Raw genomic sequence first — 7,890 nt, 5'->3', positions numbered from 1 at the left:
AAGTTTTCTGTTATAGCCTATCTCCAAGTTTCTATTAAGCTATCTTTCATTTTACATTTCTTGTATTTTCAGACTGAGTGACGGAGTTAGATACAGCCATGGCTAACGACTCAGAGGAAATCAGATGGATTGACCGAATCTGGGCTATAACCTTCAGAGGGGCCAGGGATGCTGGTGCATCCTTCATTTCACGTTCCTGGATAGCTAAGTACATTAAAAGAGATAAATCCTTTGTTAAAAGAAACTGGAACAAAAATCCATATGACTCTCATCGCGAAAAGAGTGAGAATCATGGAAGGCCTGAAGTCCTTTCTCAGGAGTCAAAAGACATCAGAGCTGAGGCAGTGGGTAGACCAAGAAAGTCTTTACATAAATTGGCGCTTGAACTAGAAACAAAAAGGGGAAAGAAGAGAAGTTATAGTGCTGTATATCGTGAGTTGAAAATATCTGGTGTCAAACCACTTCATGTTATCAGCAAGCCCAACATCACTCAGCAACAGAGAGAAGACCGTGCATGGTTTTGTGGTTCATTTCTTAAAGACTAGGATGAAGCTGACTTTCTCCATGTTGCTGCATCAGATGATTTCTTCATATACAGCCAGTCAGGAAGCCAAATCATAAAAATGACATCATTTGGGCTGCAAAGTTGGATGATACCAGCGATGACGTGCGCTATCGCCAAGTTGTGAAATTTCCTGAATGTTTGGGAATTTTTCTCTGTTTCACATCCAAATAGTTAATGTGGATCATCAAAGAAAAAGGACAGTCATGGAATGTCGAATACTTCAGAGAAACTGTGCTTACTGGTGGAGTATTTCCTTTCCTCAAAGATCCTGAAAATGTGTTATCTGTTGAGGTCACATTTTTGCTTGATAAGGCACCATGTTTCAAGGCTCTCCAGACACAAGAGCTGCTTCGAAACAGTGGTATCGATTTCTTCTTGTCAAGTGAATTTCCAGGTAGCTCCCCTGACCATAATGTGTATGAAAACATTGGTAGTATCTTAAAGGGTCGTGTTGAAGCGCGCACAGTGAACTATGATGGTATACCAAACCTCGACAACCTACAAAGAGAGGTGACTGAAGCGCTCAGGGAAATGGAGTTTGAGTCTCAGCTTTTGCGATTTGCTGAAATCATACCCCTCAAGAATGCAGGTTGTGATACAGGCAGATGGAGGCCACACAAAATATTAAATACTGAGAGAGAAACTTAAATAAATACCTGTTCTGAATTACATTTGTTTTTGTCCATATCAATTTTAGTTTATGCTGTAGAGGGGGGGGCCTCTAATTTCGAAACACCCTGTGTATATATATATATATATATATATATATATATATATATATATATATATATATATATATATATATATATATATATATATATATATATATATATATATAAAGATAAACATTTACATGAAAATAATCCTTTTCCGTCAACAACTGCACCTTTTCTTTTTGGGTAGGCCCCTCAACCTTAGAGTAAATAGCCTTTTCGAAAGTAGGGGAACATCACCCTAGCTAGGGAAGCTTACAAGTTGGCCGACGATGACCTAGAGGTAGGTGCAATACCAGATAACCTCATTCTATCCTCTAGGAGAAGCTTTGCACCCGGTTACTGTTCTTCCTCGTGCCCTTGACTGATCTATTAAGCTAAAATTGTGAAAGGTGAAAGCATGACAGAAGATGGTGTTCATAAAAAAATCTATTTAATGTTCCATCTACATGAGAGAGTAGCAACATTTTATACGCCAGCCTCATTTGAATTTATTAGAACCCAAAATCATTTATTCGTTTCTCAATTCAGTTCGGAAGATCATTTTTTTATGAACACCATCTTCTCTCACCTTTCACAGTTTTAGCTTAATAGGTCAGTCACGGGCATGAGGAAGAAGAACAATAACCGGGTGCAAAGCTTCTCCTAGAGGACAGAATGAGGTCATCTGGTATTGCACCTACCTCTAGGTCATCGTCGGCCAACCCGTAAGCTTCCCTTGCTAGGGTGATGTTCCACTACTTTCGAAAGACTATGTACTCCAAGGTTGAGGGGCCTACCCCAAAAGAAAAGGTGCAATTGTTGACGGAAATTATTATTTTCGAATTTCTTCTGCCAGAGGTTCACAGATCTATCAACTCTATAATTGTCCTAGTTTATCCATGCTCAAGTTCTGTGTGAAAGACGCTGGTTCGAATTAAGGTCAATAGCGCGATCCTGCTGAGACAACAAATCCGTGTGCACACACTGGAAGGCAATACTCAAAGGCGCCAATCGAGTTTCATATCTTCTAATATAAATTTACTCAACGTGTACTGTCCCCCAGACATAAATGATGTTCAACCGTACATACATTTTGTGTATACACACACACACACATATATACAGTATATACATCCTGCATGAGAGTGATTAAGGAGCACGCAGGGTATCAATTAGATTTTAATAGATGAAAGATATATCTGAATACATCTGCAAATTAGTTCTACGGATATGTTACAAACACATATACAGTATATATTTCTTCTTCGTATACTATCTTTTTCACATCATCGCTACAATGTAATTTATAATCTCCCGCGAAACTGGAGATAATAGGTAAACGAAATGCGGGAGAAAGCATTAAAGAGAAATATACCAGGGGAGAGAGAGAGAGAGAGAGAGAGAGAGAGAGAGAGAGAGAGAGAGAGAGAGAGAGAGAGAGAGAGAGAGAGAGAGCGGGGAGGCCACCTGTTGATGGGAGCTACTCTCAGTCTCAGTCAGCTCTTGGAGGTCAGTGAGGAACGTCTGTCGGAGTCGCACCTTCGTACAGGTGAGTTAAAGTTTTGCACTATTTACGTCCTGTAATTAAATTACGAATCATCTGCAAGTGAAAATACGGAAAGATGAAGAGAGTGAGTGATATGACGAATTTCTCAAAATGTGCCTGTAACAGAACCTCCCGTGCGGCAATGTCTGGTTTTATTAAACATGGATATATTTGGTATATGCATAGATTATTTATAAGTGAAGTACAGATAAATATTAATAAGTGTGTTTATACATATGTGCATTTATACTCTTGATTTTCTATCTCACATTGAATGCCATGTAATTTTAATAATCACTTCCAATGAACTGATAATATTAACGCTGGTAATACTTTCGTCGCGACGAAATATTTTCTCCAATGAATGAAGAATATTGGAGTGTGATTATCTCCGATATTTTTGATAAGCTATTCTCATTGTTAACAGTGACTACCTCCAATATCTTGATTGTGATAATCTCTCACATTTGTGAATCAATAGAACATTTCCTTATCGTTTGCTAATCTCCTCGGGCAATGACAAGAGCTGATGGGGCCATAATACTTCAAAAGAATATCGTTCTTTGCTTAGGTTCTCCATTACCCAATGGTAATGAAAAAAGTGGGAGGGGATTATGGACGTCCTGACAAAACTTGTGCATAAAAGCACCACCGAAACTAATTATGGCCACCCATTAAAGCACATCCTTCAGGAAGCCTATAAAGGCCCTTCCAACCGAATATCGAATAAAGATCCTTCCTGAAAGCTCACTGACCAGTTTTGGTTTATACGCATCCTATCACACAATGTCTACATTTAGATCCGTTTTCATACCCAATTCTAATACACTTTAGTCTGGTGATAGCATATTTTCCCAAAATATTTCATGAAAATGCCAATAAATACTTTAACTCCTAGAAAAAGTAATCTGTACTTTTTCCCCTAATTTTCACTCCGATACAACTAAAACATTTTCCTCGTACTCAATCCGACCACGAAATCATTTGCTTGTGGGAAATCTTTCGAAAATTTACGAAAAATTCAAGGTTTTGTATGCTAAATATCCTTATGAACATGGACATTGTTCTTCTCATACAATCAAAACTCAAAATCTGAGCCTTATCAAAATCGTACGGCAACATTAAATAAAATTAATAAAATATTTACCGCCCTCTTCTAGCAGACAAACAGTTTTTATAATGACAATAATCCTCAACATGATCATAATGAAATCAATAACTGGAGCCTTATTCAGTGAATAAACTCATTACCATTTTCCACTCATTTAAGCACATGAATTTTATAATCTTTCTGTAACCCATGTATTTATCCTTTAAGGGTCAAATAATTGGTAAATTTAATCAACAATGAATCTCTTATTGCCTGTCAATGTACAAGGGATACCATTAATACAGTGCCACTTAAAAAGTATTTACCTGTAGCACACTTAAAGTCCAAAACTTTATACAAGGGGAACTACGACTATAATGTATCAGTGTAGATAGGATACGGACACATACAGCCGGTTATCAGGCATTTTAACCACTGAAAATCAATGACCTTGACCTTTGACTTTTCAAAGGTAAATTCTAGTAATATTAATTATTAGGAAGTTATACTAGGGCATCAATATTAAAAGTTTTAAGTGAAACTCTTCACCTGTCAGTTAACTGTGACCTTGAACCTTCGATAACCAAATTTTATTCTTCGTAAATAACCATTAGGGAAATTGTCATTATCAAATGTCAAAATGAGAGGAATGACAAATGTGATGCATTCAAACTAACAGAGATATGTAATACTGACCTTTGACCTAAATTTACAGGTCAAAATGGAATTTGAATGTTATACCCGAGTCATACAAAAAGGGCGCCAACCATTTTAAAGCAATGAAAATGTGTTAGGTCGACCATTAACTACTTAATCGCAACAGTTAATCAGAGCAGGTTGAATGCTATCCCCAAGATTCTTCTTAATTATTGTTTTGCTATCGTGCTAGTATTATAAGACAACTTACAAGCTTTCAAGGGGCTATTCAGCTCCCATTAGCTAAGCTCAATCTTAAGAGTGAGATTTCAACATTCATAATAAAAACACCGCGAATGACCTTTATTACTGTTATTACTATTATTATCATCATTATTAGTAATATAAAAAAGAGACGTAATTTAGCGGGTCCTTATATATTTAATGGCAATATTGAAGTCAAGGTTTTGGCTGGTAACTAAAAGCAGACCACGAGGATATTTACAGTCTGTTCTTAATCATCGCTGGTGCAGTTCCTGAGCTTCGCTCTTCGGCAGGGAAAATTTCAAAAGCGAGCCGCAGAGCTAATAAGAATTCCTTCCGGGGATGGCCATAAAGGGCAAAAATAATCTTTTGCTTTTCAAAGTTATGAATAAAAGCTTAAATTTTAAGGCTAGAATACGTTCGTACTTCCGTGCAATTATACTTCCGCTGGCTTTTAAATTACAAGAAATGCTTTTGGTATTCGTCAAGTCTTTTGGAATGGTAGATAAGAGAGGAAGTGGAGACTCTATGAAGATGGGCCAGATGGAGGGTAAATCTGATTATTATTTGGTTGAAGCAAGCATTAAAACACACTGAAGTTAAACGTATTTGAGATTGACAAGGAGGTACTGAAAAGAGCATGGATGAAATATGGGCTAAGTTTGAAGATATGGAAGGAGTGGATAAAATTCCATGATGGGGTCACAGGGTCAGCAAATGTGGGAAAGAGGTAGAATAGAAACAGTAAGTGGTGGAATGGGAAAGTAAAAAAGTGGGGAAAAAGTGATTTGAGGTGCAACTCATAACAAAAGAGATAACAGATAAATTTTACAAGAGGATGGGTAGGGTGGGCATTATGAAGCTGAAATGAAGAAAGAAGCCTGGTCATAAAAATGAGAGGGGAGCTTTAGGGAGAATAAATATTTATTCTGCAGAGAATTAATGGATAGTGAAAGGTTAATCATCATGACCATCCTGTATCACAATGAGTCTTCTGAACCTTTGTTGAATGTGGAAGATAAAAAGAACCCTTAGTGACTCAAGACTTAGAACGGTTAGTACAATTTCAGAAATCTTGTGGAAAGGACTACTGATGACGCAGGGAGGACAATTAAAAGGTTGAAGAAAGATGAGGCACCAGGGGCTGATGGATTACAAGCGAGATTCTGTGGTTCACAGGTGACAGTGTGGTGGCTGAACTGGTGTCTAGGGTTTGTAATGTATGTCAGGGAGAAAGGAAGGTACCAAAGGAATATGTGAGAGGGATTATAAAGTGTAAAGGTGACAGAGAAAACTGTAAGAATTACATGGGCATAATGTTATTTAAGCAGGTAGTTTTTCAGAAATTTGTTAAAAAATCTAAGAGAGAACCATGTGTTTGGACAAAGGTTGTGTGAGCTGATTGTTTTGACACGTTTCTAGAGAGGACTGAAAATAATACGAAAAAGCTGAATGGGAGCGAACATGGACCTAGAAAGAGCTAATGATAAAATCAACACAGGCAATCTGGACGGTGTTTATAATATTAAGTATACATGATCTGTTATTAAGAGCAGTTAAAAGTATCCATGATGGAAGCAAAGTGTGTGATAGAATATGTAAGTGGGAAAGTAACTGGTTTTGTATAAAAGTGGGTCTGAGACAATGAATCGCGTAGTGCGTGGAATGGTTGATGTTTGTAAATGTTTACAAATGACTGAGGATAGTGAGGAGAAACTGCAAAAATTTGAAAGCTTCATGAGGAGAACGTTAAGAATAAAAGTAAGCATGAGTAAACTCATGATGGTCATTAAAAATCAGAAAGATGGAGCAATGAATTAAAAAGAAGCATGCTGACAACTACTTCCTGGGCTTTGTCATCTTTTTTTACCCATCTCCTTGAAAAAAATAATGTATATTTTTCCTAAAGGGGCGTCTATTCTTGTTGCTTTAACTTCTATCACGAATAGGTCCTCAAAACTTTACCCTAGCTCCCAGTTTCTCAAACAGTTTGTATCCAACCCTCGACCTTTAATTAAAATTATTGCTTTTTTGAAACATGGTTTGTTTCTGGTCCTCTTCCAATCTCAATGTTAATTTGTCAACTTCGCTGTGGCACTTTGGAAAACCATTGATCCCAGTCAAGCATGTGGATCTGTTAGTTAACGTTCTGATTACAGCTTCACTCCTTCCATTTAAAAGCTTCCAACTTTTTTTAACAACTTTATTTTTATTGTTGTTGATGGCCCGGCATTTACTTTTTCCTTTGTCGTCATCAGTGACCTCCTCCAGTCTACCTCTTGTATTCGTACTTCTGCTGATAATTCAACAGTTCATACCTAATCGTTCTTCCTTTAGCCTTCTTACATTGATCACACTTATTGTCGACTTGCTCTAACCTCTTCTACTAATCCTGAAACTGTGAACTCATCACTTGTCCCCAATCCAAGCAAAATTCTTGAAATATATTCGATAACCATGCAACTGACACCCTTGCCTCTATCAGCATTTCTGGCGTTGAGGATTCTTCAAACTTACTTTAGAAAGATAAAATAACCCAGATTGCTAAATGTACCTCTGAAATTTCTCTTGTATTCTCCGGGTGCTGCGAACTCCCTTCAAGATCACACATATTTGTTTTTGGTGTATCTGTATTGGGGTTTGACATCCGTTTCTCTCCCGCTACGTAGGACTGAAATCTCTTCGCCGTCTTTCTCTCCACCACAAGTGGCTTCTCTTTTTTTTTCTGTCTGCATCATTGCCGGAGGCATCCCGTTGAGTTCAAGGAGAGTTCCTCCTCCTATCGGGAAACATAACACTAACGATTACGCCATCTCTTTCTACATATACTCAAGAACTGATAACCATAAATGGCATAGCTTAATGACTTTCGTTTACTCAACATCCAGCTCTTATGCCTTCTTCTTGTTCCGGTTTTATTAACTCATATATAACACTCCCTCCTTCAGGAGGCAGGTATATCTTCCCTTATAGCTGAGCACCTCTCGTCTCCCTACATCCTTTTTACTGACTTCTTCAGGGCTGGCCGAAAAAAAGGAGGATTAGGTTGCTCGTCCCTTAGGTCTTTTCACTATCAAAATTCTATCTCTTGACA

The 7,890-nt window shown here is 37.6% G+C and overlaps 1 protein-coding gene and 1 long non-coding RNA gene across 2 annotated transcripts in view; one reads left to right on the top strand and one right to left on the bottom strand.

Moving 5' to 3' along the window:
- LOC136843247 (uncharacterized) overlaps positions 1–7,890 on the bottom strand; it is a 379,609-nt gene that overhangs the window by 147,917 nt on the left and 223,802 nt on the right. The window lies entirely within an intron of this gene.
- Positions 2,769–7,890, top strand: part of LOC136843245 (oxytocin receptor-like) — a 205,942-nt gene continuing 200,820 nt past the window's right edge. Inside the window, exon 1 of the mRNA XM_067111359.1 lies at positions 2,769–2,809. The gene's annotated coding sequence lies outside the window, so the exon portion shown is untranslated. The remainder of the gene's footprint in view (positions 2,810–7,890) is intronic.

Source organism: Macrobrachium rosenbergii, chromosome 11 (assembly GCF_040412425.1).
Source record: "Macrobrachium rosenbergii isolate ZJJX-2024 chromosome 11, ASM4041242v1, whole genome shotgun sequence".
Taxonomy (NCBI): domain Eukaryota; kingdom Metazoa; phylum Arthropoda; class Malacostraca; order Decapoda; family Palaemonidae; genus Macrobrachium; species Macrobrachium rosenbergii.
This window is presented reverse-complemented; position numbering and strand designations above follow the sequence as displayed.